At 42.5% G+C, this 12,320-nt stretch overlaps 1 protein-coding gene across 1 annotated transcript in view; it reads left to right on the plus strand.

Annotated features, from left to right (window-relative positions):
* The window catches only part of LOC111245734 (uncharacterized), a 61,757-nt gene that overhangs the window by 28,651 nt on the left and 20,786 nt on the right, over positions 1–12,320 (plus strand). The gene's annotated exons all lie outside the window — the stretch shown is intronic.

The raw sequence follows: 12,320 nt of genomic DNA on the forward strand, positions 1-12,320 counted from the left end.
ATATGAAAAGATCTACACCGCAAAAAAGTTATTGTATCGTTTTCTGCAATGTTTGGTTTCATCTCTATTGTTCATACTTTAATGGAAGATAGAGAGTCGAATTAAATATGGTTTAACATAATATGGAGCTTTCTACACTAATATTTTCAATATACGAAGGTGTGTCCTTTACTGAATGTATTGACGTTTAGTCAACATGCAATCTATACATGGACTGTTTAGCTTAGCTTTTACGAAAGGGAACAGAGGCCAGACAAAGATCGGAGTCATTCCATCTCTCTGCGCGCTCGTGGATCTCGCTATGTGAATACGGAAATCATGCAAATATTTGAAAACGATGGAGCAATTCTGAGTAAGAATGGATGGCATGAAAAGGGGTTCTGATCTTCTACACAAGACAAATTACAAGTCGCTTTCCTTTGATCTGTTTACTTTTTTTTTCTCTTAATGGTGACAGCCTTTGCTCGTACAGACAAACGAACGTAAATGAAAGCTGGGTGGATGGTTCAACTCTACTGGCTATTTCATTTCGGAGACCAAGAATAGGCCAATGAATAGAGAAATACATACACACGAATAGTCAGAGGGGCGCTCTTGACAGCATTCGAGGCGTCTTGGCAGAGCGCATCCGGAATAGGAGTCTGGGGAGTCAAGAGATGAGAAGCAGCCTAGTGAGAAGATGCAAGAATTAGGTAGACGGACACAGCGGGAGAAGATGAGAAGTATAACTCGCTTTCCAGACGAAACTCGTTGTTGCTCACCAGTGGGTCTCTTTTTCTGTACAGTCGAATAGACAAGCAGGCCACGCTCTATATTTCCTGGTCAACGACTGTGCGTCCATTTCGGGTAGCATTCTCTGGTTAGGCGAAAGTGGCTGGACTGCTAAATAGAGGGACCAACTTCGACTCACATCAGTCTCCCCTGATAGCTCAAAAACATAGGCTTAAATGAGCGTACTTCCTGCGGGGAGTAAACGGGCAAAACTCCTTTTTGGAACATGGGCTGAAAGATCTAAGCTAGGGGCCCAACTATAAGGTGACCACTAACTTGAGACTAAGAGAATATTTACGTGTAATGAGATAAAAGGATGAAATCGCTATGTTCAATGTCGAGCTAACATATGATTTGTACGTCGCCGCGGTATTCGACTCAACGATTCTTTTGTCAGTAAGCATGCATGCTCCAAATTGTGATGTTCTTGTATTTATGTGTGAGCTACACTCCCAGTACTTGCGATACAAACATATTTTAATTTTAAGAAAAATAATTATATAAATAACTTCTTAATACTGTTTGCTCATTAAATAATACATAAAAAACAAGCTTACAATATGCAAATATAATATAACATGGTAATATAGTTGATGATCTAGCTATGTTGAATCAAGATTCCAATATGAACCTTCAACCTTGACTCTAAACACTAATAATTCAACGGGCAAAAATGATAATGAAAGAGGACAATTTATTGTTGTTTTACGGAAGCCGACAGTATGTAGCTTTCTACTAAAACACAAACTACCTGAGAAGCATTCGCATGCAATATGTATAATAGTACGCTTCTTAGTCTTTAAAGCCCTTTTGAATGATGCGCAACCTTAGTTAATAGAAAGTTTATGTTTGGGCCTATTTCCTATAAAGATGCTGGGCTGTCAGCAGAGTCGACAGGCTTTTAGCGATTTTTGCGAGTCTTCTGTTCACGAGTTCGGTGTGGGATGCGTTTCGATTGGCCCTAGGCACCGTCTCTGAAAAGGATTTTCATACGCGTCAAATTTGGGTAACAGACTGCTTAGAGTTAGGAACGTGAGGACGTCCAATGAAAGATGTTACGATAACTCCTTTTCTATGGATTCAGCTCCAAAATGTGTTGACTCTTCTTCGACTCGTATTCCCCGAAATAACAGACTGGGAAAGAGTATGGAATGATACTCTCACCGTGTCCGCACTGGTAGAATCGAGCCGATCTGGAGGTTGACCACTCAGCCAACTAGAAGATGAGTGTCGCCCTTTAGTTCCCTGAGCCGCGTCTCAAGTTATACATAGATACTTTAACAAAAAGATCTCAGTGCCGATCGGTAGGAATCGAGTAGCCGGAATATCAAGCCTCATCCCATCTTATCCTAACCATTGTATGTGTGTGGCAATAAGTATTGGAGTATGGATCAAATATGTAGATAGGGGTCGCTACTCGAGTTCGACTGGATTCTTGAAAATGACAATTCAGGAGAACTTTGCAAGGTAGCATAGTGGCAAACATGGCTGCAGCGAAAAAAGATGACTCGGCCACCCACATTAATTGGAGACCAGAAATGGCCGGATGTGCACACATCGCGTACTATTTCATACTATCAGAACTGCTGCAGGAGGTGGCAACGAAAAGAGCGAAAATGACGACTCAGAACTCCACAGAAGTTTAAATATCGCCCAATAACAGCGGAATAGATGGTACGTGCCTTTTAGGCAGCTAGAGCTAAGAAACTAGTACCGCTCATACTCTCAACTTGACAACCCCAAAACGTGTATCGCTTCCTCAAACCTCAAAGCAAGGTAATAGAATTAGAATCTGAAATCTCCTTCGAATAGCAATGATTCTATTCGTAATGATTGGCAATGATTCTATGACATTTCGCACATATGCCCTTGGATAGATGACTAATGTTGCCTAACGTGTCCAAATAAACACAGCTCATTTAAAATGGCAATTTGATGTGTTCACAATAGTTTTGCTAATGAAGACGCTTTAGAAAAATACAAATATTGTGAAACTGTGTGAAAAACCCTTTGCTACAGTAATTTGTATTCTAGCCTTCGGGCTTCCAACATGCTGATTTTGCGCAACGACTCTCATTGAAATTGATCATAAACGACGCGTCTCGCGTCGCTAAATTTTCCCAGAGTAAAGTAGCATTATTTTCGCATCATACTATTCTGAAGCAGAAAATTCGGCTTTACAGCTCTGGCACTTCCTTTAGGCAGTAATACTAAGCAGATTCAGGAACTAAAAGTATAAATTGTGCTTGTTCCAGCTAGAACCAGTAAATCAAAACTGAGCCAGACGCAAATGCCCTTAAAGACGTTTAACCTGAGGGCACTGGAGCAGTTCCTTTACTAGGCCATGGTATATTTGCCATGCGATCTGGTCCTGTAATAGTGGACATAGCTAGACCCGTTCATTCCATTCTGCGATTCGGACTCCGACGTTGATGGCAGAATGCGGCAGTCCCCTTTGCTCGTGGTTTGCTCGTCCTTTGCTAAGTGCTAATTCACAAGACTGGTGGCGTACTGGTATCAGCCGGCATCAGCAGACACAACAATAGGAAGCTATGTAAAAAAAAACAGGGAACTTTTTTGATGAGTAAAGTGAGGGTTGAGCGGACAGGCCAAGCAGCCAGACTAAGGGTCAGAGAGGCTCATAGCTCTAGACTTCGGCTAATCTACCCAGTAGTTAGGTAGATCGGTAGGTATTTGACCTCACCAGGAAATGAAGTCCTGCTGAGGTGGATATTTCTCTCGCTTCTGTTCTGATGCCTTGAATTTGCAGCCGCCCAGTCAGCACGCGTTAGAGAATGCCGGTATCCTTTGTGATGTCTCGTGGTCAATAACCACTAGTGTATACACTTTGAATAAATACGATCAGTCGTTCAAGAAAACAAACTGGCACTCTATATTAATATATCAATGGTGCTGATCAGTCGCTAGAGTAGAACTAGAGTGTTAATATGAAGCTTGTGATACGAGTATTCGCATGCACTAACGAATTTCGGAACGTTTCGTATCGTCGTTCTATAACATGGCTACGACTGTACAGAGTGTTGCGCACGCGTGCGCCATCGTTGATGCTGATGCTGTACCCATGCGACATCTGCTTATGGATACGAGGGAGCCTTTGTTGGGGTCATTGAGTTTTCTGTAGTCGTAAGTCGAGACAGAATTCGGGTGTGCCACTCACTGTCCCACGACCCACCGGCACTCGAACACAACGGACTACAGGCCGTTCGGACCATCGCTCGAATCTGTATACCGCACCAATCTACACCCATATGTGCACTGCTTATTATTATTATTATTATTATCATCGTCATCACCATCATGGTCGTCGTCAACCTCAATCATCACCACAGTCATCATTATCAAAAAGTAGTTACTGCGGATATTTATCAGCAGTAGACTACCGACAGTCGGTTTGCTGATTTCGGTTAGAATAATAGGATGGCCTTCAACTTGTGTTTGGGTATGTGTACGGAAACGAAAGTTTCTTTCACCTTTGAGAACTCCCATAAGGATAGAGAGGGAATTTTCAGATTGTTGAGTTATCTGCTTGTCTCGTCCTTCGTGCCTTAGATCATTAGTCCTGCGTAACGTCCAATAAAGCAGTTTAGCAAGGCGATATGCTCAGATTCAGTCCCATTTAAGCCAGCGAATCGAAGGGGTCACCAAGCTCGTTAAGGTGAAACCGACCGCAAGTTGGTCGGTCATCCAGCCTGAGTCCCGTTTACTTAAGGAAGTCAATTTGACGATGACCAGAGATCCGTAATCGTGATATGAACAAATAGCCTAACTGCAACAACCCCAACATGCGGCGAGGTGGACATATGTGCGCCTTAACCGCATCGTGCATAAGGCACATAGAAGCATCTGATCACGGCTGGGTATTCGATTAATATCAACTTTCGCCAGTAGCGCCAAATCATACCGTAGTGCGCACCATCCTAGCTATGTGATATCCATCAATGAGGTTAAGGTTGTAGCCAAATAACGATAACGCGCTCATACCAAATCGATTCGAAGCTTCTTGATGGCGACACCCGCATTTTCTGGATGAGCATCAAAGATATCACCTCAGTCGGTCGGGATCTGATTGGGTCAGCGCGAGTAACACCAGCAAAGTCAGGGGTAGCCTAATCGAATTTAAGGCAGAACAGTCAAGAAAATCAGCCCAGATGGAGCACTTCGTAATGGACAACAAGCCAGCCAGCCAGCCAATAACAGTAGGCTCCAATTCGGCGGGTGCAAAACGAATCGAAAGCGAAGAAGATGGGAAGAATTTAGTTCCGGTGAAAGTTCTCACTGATGCTAGTTCGATATTGAATTGGGCCACGCGCTCAGCATACAAACGGTGGCATGATCATTAAATATACAGGCAGCACGTCAGGTGCGATTAACGTTTACAGACTAAGGCCGATGGCAGACACTGGTCACGTTGACTACTGCACAGACAGTGTTCGCAAAATTCGCTTATTGCTACCGACTTAGCAAGCCGTGTCTATTATATACCTTTTTTAATAGTGGTCTGTAGTTCTTCTATGCTGACACTAAAGGTGTTCGTTCTAAATGAATTTACTAATTATGGGAAAGACTTATTGAGAAACATGTTTGGTTTCTTCTCCTAACTGATACGGTAATGGCAGCGAGAATCGAGTGAAGAAACTACCAGTTCTTACAGATAAAATGACATTTGCATGTTGGTGGCTGACGAGACGCGGGTAATGTCGGCGGTCATAATCGTTGAAACAAACAACACGTTGCACGTCTCTTCATCCATAGAAGGCACAGGCATCGTGGGTCCTGATTTTACTGATGCAACAAATCAACAAAGAAACACAGCATATAGTACTTCGCATCGGATATTGACACTTCCTAGTATAAGTTCGTTCTTCGAGGGTTTCTGCAGGGAACTAAAATAGATTTACTTATGGACCCTAAAATAGATTTACCCTGAGCGCTTCTCCTGGAAACCCCTGTAGAGACATCTGAAGGTTTAGATCCGTGATGATTCAATATATATACGGACTAAAGGCTGAGAATTAGAAGCGAGTTAAAAAGCATTTTTTTCCTTTAGTCTGCGTAAGCGCTCTACCTATCTACAGTATACTTCAACCATGTAACTGAACTTCGCACCTAAATGGGTAAAGAACCTGGCAGAATTTCTAACATACACTGACTTGTATTAAATCCCTGTCTTGGTCTGATCGATCGATAGGTAATCTATTTTTGGCGATGGCCAATACTGTATCTCTTATCAATTTTGTAGCTGATTAAGTTCGTAATTCGACTTAGGCGACGAACTTTTTCAATTACGAAACTAGCTGCATATAAAATACTGGAACATCAAACCAAGGATTTTTTGCGTACATCGGCAGGAAGAAGTAAACGAGTATCACCTGTATTGCCGAAATGCACCCTTCACTATATGCTAGAGAATTGCCAAAATAGCTTTAAATACATATATATTGGGTCGTGTTATGTATACGGCTATTTTCGCCGCGTCTATCGCAATGAAACATACCAACTGAGGTCTCTCTGAGCGAGAAGCTACTTGGGAGGGGCAAATAAGCTGATTAGATACAGATTCAGTGTCCTTAGGTCAATACTCAATATAGCATCGTCGTGGAGATTACTTTCGTGGCGATAAGTATAAATAGATCAAAATAAGCAAAAACGTTTTACAGGTTAGGTATAGTACATAAGTCGCTCCTTCCAAATCAATCCCAGTCAGAATCGTCTGGGCATTATTAGAGAATTAATTCCGGAAATCATTCTAATTTGAAAATGTTTGTGCAGAACAAAAGTATTAAGTAAGAATCGACTGATTTTACCAAGTACAACCGTTATTTTGAAATCAATTTCTATTCGCTGCTGTCACTCTATGGTTAGAGCTCAGCCAGTAGTTCAGAATAGGTGAGCTAGCTTTTACAGAATAATATTATGTTGGATATAAACGACTCAGCGCGGCCAGACAAATTCATGCTTAAAATCAAGAACAAACAAGTTTAACAAACAAGGAACTATATCTACGCCACTGCAAGCGGGAACTACAACTCGTGGGCATCAACATGTGGCTACATAAGATAAACAAGCCCACTTCTGTTCGCGGCCGAGAGGGAAGTTTCAGTAGATGTCATAGAGCATAGTGTACTCTGTATATACAGAGTAACAATTTTTATTGCAATATGCAAAAAAATGAGTAGCCTTAACAAGAGCCACACTAGAAGCAAAGAAAAGTCTTTAATGCAGAACTACTTGGATGGCGTATTTAAGATACTTCATTATAAGTACAATAGTTACATAAAAATACAACTTTTCTTGTGTACAAATTTCTTGTGTACCAAATATTCGGGTACGTATGTAGAAAAGTTGATGCGCTATTTAAAGAGATTTGTGCCAGTAGTGCTAGTGCATCTGTCGCCCGACATGAGGTGGCCACGTGCCCTCTTTGCATGGGCGGCTGTTTGCTGCTTTCCATGATAAGGCTGACGACGACAACGACGAAGGCTATTACTGAAGCAGTCGACGAGAAGCGGCTGCCGTCACCATATGCTGCCTGTCTGGCTGGCTGGCCCCTGGCTGAAGAGCTCGTGCAAGGTCAGTCTTGTTGTTGAGTTAACGATCAATCTTCTGTCTTGCATACAGAGTGAATAAAGGACGAGAAAAGAGAAGACGACGAGGAAAGAGCCTCTAAGCTGCTGGTCATTTTTTGCGGCGTCGCTACGCTGTTCGCACAGCGATCGATGCCCCGTTCTCCTTACCCTTCTTTTCCTAGAGTGAAGTTCAGCGTGCTTGAGCCGGTACAGACGGGTTCCGGCACGGGTTCGATCGTGACTTGAATGCCCGTAGGCGACGGCGCCAGATGGGATGACCGTGTACACGCTGTGTACGCATGTATGTATACGTACGACAACATAAGACATATGCTGGCAGAGATCAAGCCTGCTGTTGGTTTAGGCTTACCGAACCGTGGAGTCATTTGAAGCCAGCTCAATAGTTCATCATTTTAAGGCTGCACTTAGAATGAGCAGAAAAGGCAGGTGGTAAGTATAGCGGGGGAGATAAATTAGGGTTGAACCCTGAGCTATCCTCATAATAATAGAAAGCCTATGAACCACTAAGTGTTCCAATGGGATATAAATATTGCATGACTGTTCCGAGTGTTCTCGAGATAGGGTTACCGAATTCTAATGCATTTTGACGTAGAACTTAGTAGTTAAGCTGCATGCGTCAGACTGGAAGCTGCAAATCTGAATGACTGAGAATTAAAGCCCTGTTAAATGCTTAGCTACATTTGCATGGTAAATTATTTCTGATTGATAGCTAGATTTGCAATTTTTATTTTGCCGGAGCCATCGGAATGTCTAGCATAAATTCTTTTAGATTCGCTACTTAGTTCATCTCACATATATACACACCATGCGCGTGGTACTTGTAAAAAGCAATAAGTATTCTCGTGTAACTGGCAGAAAGAAAATATTTTTCAAAATCTTAGATATATATATATAGTTCAAGTAATAAGAATCACGAAATGGTTGAAAGCATGTAACGTCATCTACCGACGAAATATGAAAGCTTTCATAAATGCGAGAGAGATGTCCTTTTAGAGCGCCTGAAGTTGTCCAGAATGATATTGTCTCCCTTTTTATTCAGAAATTTGTGCGACATTAGTATTGATCCCCACTAGTAGTTTCAGAAGACCGATTCAATGCATGCAAACGTATGCGTTTGATTATATTTCTGGCCGTTAACGCTGATTGTGTAACTATTGTGATTATCATGATTGTTGCTCCTGCTTCCGAAGTTGCAATTTATCGAATATGCGTTGTTTAGTTTATAATGATCCTAGGAAACCCCTTTTCTCAAAGACGCCCATATAGAACATTGTCTGATATAACTCCTAAGTAGTTAGCTACCAGAGAAGCATAGCTCCACGGGCAAACCACCGAGTTTAATAAGTTGGAGTACCTAGTTTTAAATCGAAGTCCCAAGCCCTACCCTTGAACTACATCCTGATTTTTTTAGTTTTCAATTCTTAATATTACTAAATGAATATGTGAAGTTCTAAATCTGTAAAAATTGACTAAGCTTTCTGTAAGTGACATATCTGAGTTAGTTCAAACATTTGTCCCTCATCGAATATAATGTGTACTTGCTGAGCTAATCTAGTTCTTAAGTCTTTCAACCTTGATTGATTTTTTTCCTGCTTCACAACTTAGATAGCCTCGTTTGTCTTTTTAAGGGCTAGCTTCAATCGCTTCACGTTGCCATCAGGATTGTCGATGGCGCTGACTGCTTGATTCGTTCTAGTTATTCGAGCCACCATCCACGGTACTGTTCTTCGATTTCACGTAAGTCGTCGACACTCGTCGAACGGTCGTGGCTCTTAGCTATCTTATCGGCTAAGCGAACGTTCGGCAAACTGTTGAATAGACAATGCCCAAGTAGGCTGGCTAGATTCAAATAGAGTGAGCTCCTTTTCTGCTTTCAGTAGCTACTGAGCCTATGTCAGCACCCGACGAGGCTGCCAGCGCTCCAAGCATTAAGGAGCCACTCTACTGCATGATATAATAGGAAGCCACTGCACCGATCAACACACACAGTGACCGCGACGTTCAACGCGTTCGATGTGGGTCTTTTCGTCTAACCGTCAGAGTTGTTTTCCTACGGCTTTCTGTTGAGACCCTCAGCGCTGTTTTGTCTGCGCGTCACCATCGACGTCATAGTCACCGAAGGTGTTGGTGTTGTTGAAGGAAACGGTGGCGGCAACTTCCTTGAAGTTAACTAGAGTCAACTATCCTATCATTCACCTTTCTTCCCTTCAGCGTCATTCTTTTTCCTGTTGATCTGATTGAGCCTCTTTTACGTTAGTTAGCTATTCAAGCATTTCTATCACAAAGCGAGTACAAGCAAGAAACCGTAAGTTTTAAAACCAAGAAACTAAAAGTTTAAGTTTGGCCATAATCCTATTCGATTGTAGACGAGTCATCGGTAAACAGCATCATTGGCAGCGGTAGCATCAGATGAGCAGGCAGCGATATCACGCCTCATCAACGAGAGAAATTCTTGGGAGTCTCGCCTCCAAAAGCTAGCTCGACTCACGGCTCTTCAGAAAGCGTCGCGTCCCTAACGCGGTAACCGTCCAATGGCGTCCTCTCACACCGTCATAGGTACACGGACATGAACATGGACTACGCATGCATTCGTGTATCCACACGCCGCTAAGGATGGCGTGAGAATGTTGCCCAAGTATAGTCATGAACACCAACCTTCGATCGAGGTTTTCACTAGAGACGTACGAAAGCTGCCGCGCATTTTAACAGCAGCAGCAGCCTATCAGGAAGAGAAAAGAAAGACAAGTGAAAAGGGAACCAAGCCATAGTCACCAAACTACGCCGGTGGCAGTGATTTGACCAACCAAATTTCTTGAGGATAGATAGCCAGATTACTTCGGAGCCAATTTGCCCGATTCGTCATGAGAGGCTTGGCACTTCGGCACCTTAGCTCCTGATCGTGCGGCGTCCTTCGCCTCACAGTCCAACTCTAAATGAAGATGAACTCAGGTCTAGCCGTTGAAGTTGCTGATGTCTTTTCACCGACGAAACAGCAGCCGAACGGCAGCACTGGGCCCGGTCATGATCTGCCCCCATTTGGGGCCATCAGCACGGATTCCTCGCGTTCCCCGTTAGTCACAGCGTGCACTGGCAGTTCATTGCCGGATCGGTGCTATTTTTGATTTCCTCAAAGGTATCGACTGCCGATGATACACCTCTGTTTGGATGCACATTTCGCCCTGAAGAAGTAAGTGCCTCTGTAACAACATCATCGATGGCTAGGTCGAGGCGGAGGTCCGCCTTTGCTCTAGCTCAAGGTCTTTACTTTAGAGACAATAGCCATGAAAGTGACCGGTGCCGAACGATCTGTCTGCCCACCCTGATCGACGACGCCGTACTGGCATCTCCGTGGTCAGTCGGCGCTGGCTTCTGCTGCTATCGTTGTCACGGATCTAGGTACATTGAGCGACATCCGTTGTGCCTAGACATCAATTTTCAACCACCCACGAGAGCAACGTGTTCATGCAGCTACTATTACCACAACTGCTGGTTAGGGACACCGCAATTTCCCTCCGCTTGCATCGATGGGCGTGTGGGTGAAATAGCCATGTATTATGTAATACCCCGAAAAACGTATTGGCGGCCGGAGCAAAAAATATTTTCTACATTTCAACTCTAGCTCCCTATTGAGCTTGTGGCTCAGTCTTAGGACTTCCAATTTCTTGCTAGATCCTGTTTCGTGCTGCTTGAAATCGCTCGTTGCGATGGAGGTTTAGGTGAGACCTGTATGAAATATTATTTAGCTTTCTAAACAGGATAAATGCTTTTAGATTGTGTGTGATGTGCAGTTATTGTCGAAGGCAGCCGAGGTGCAAATCTTCAACTCGTCTTACCTTATACTACTATGACAAGTAATAAGGAGATCAGTGTAAAGTATGTAAACTTCTAAAAATGCTGAGGTTCTATAACCTCATCGAAGTAGAGCCATTTCATTAAGATAGCTATCAATTTTTTTGTACCATAGAGATTCGAAATTATCGGGATATTGCCACAATAGTACGTACTATCACGAAACATAATAATTTAATAAATTGTAGTTGTTGTGAATAGGCAGCCATATATAGGTACTACTACACACAAATGTCGACACACATATAAGAGAAGACACGTTCGCTCTTTAGTTACGCTATTAGAAACGCAATCCGTTATTGCTTCGTTTTTAACATCACAAATCTGCAGCCCAACAGCAATAAACGTTGCGCGATGAAAAAGCAATAGGGCATTAATAGTTGTAGAAATGGAGGTCCTACGTTATATGTAAATGCTACCGTTCAAGTCTCACAGAGGAACGGTAGGCTATGCTGCCAAAGATCGTGCTAACGACAGTAATAGCAATACGGAAAAAACCGGGGCGGGGTGTTTAACGATGACGCTGCAGTTGCCCCATGGTGGTGACCGGAACCCCGTTTTCACTGTGGGATATTCAATTTTAATTCGACCAAAGTAAATAAGTAGAACAGAAACAATTCGCACAATCAACACCAGTAATTAAGGAATTAATTGGGTGGATTCATAATGAAATAGCGACACTTCGTGGTGTAAATTCTGTATAATGAAAAATTATACCAATCAAACTTGAGCCGAATGCATTCTGCGCATATTTATTGACTACCCAAATTAAATCAAACAAATTTTTTTTTTTTTTTTTTGTAAATCGTATACGACGTAGTACTACTTATAAACGCAATTAAATGTTATGTAAACAATACGATACACGATACCAGTACTAATCAGAATTAGAACGTATGCCGTTTACTTACGTGTATATATATGTATATACTAATTACCCTTGTAGCCGTCTCAAAGTACTACACTTAAAATATCTTTGGTGCCAATATTTAAGAGGAGTATTCCATCTATGTACATTTTACCTAAAACGAAACTTTTAATCTCAGTAACTTTTGAACTATGTACATTCGTCCTTGGCCCTTTAGACAAAGG

Source organism: Varroa destructor, unplaced genomic scaffold, assembly GCF_002443255.2.
Source record: "Varroa destructor unplaced genomic scaffold, Vdes_3.0 BEIS01000002.1, whole genome shotgun sequence".
NCBI classification, from domain to species: domain Eukaryota; kingdom Metazoa; phylum Arthropoda; class Arachnida; order Mesostigmata; family Varroidae; genus Varroa; species Varroa destructor.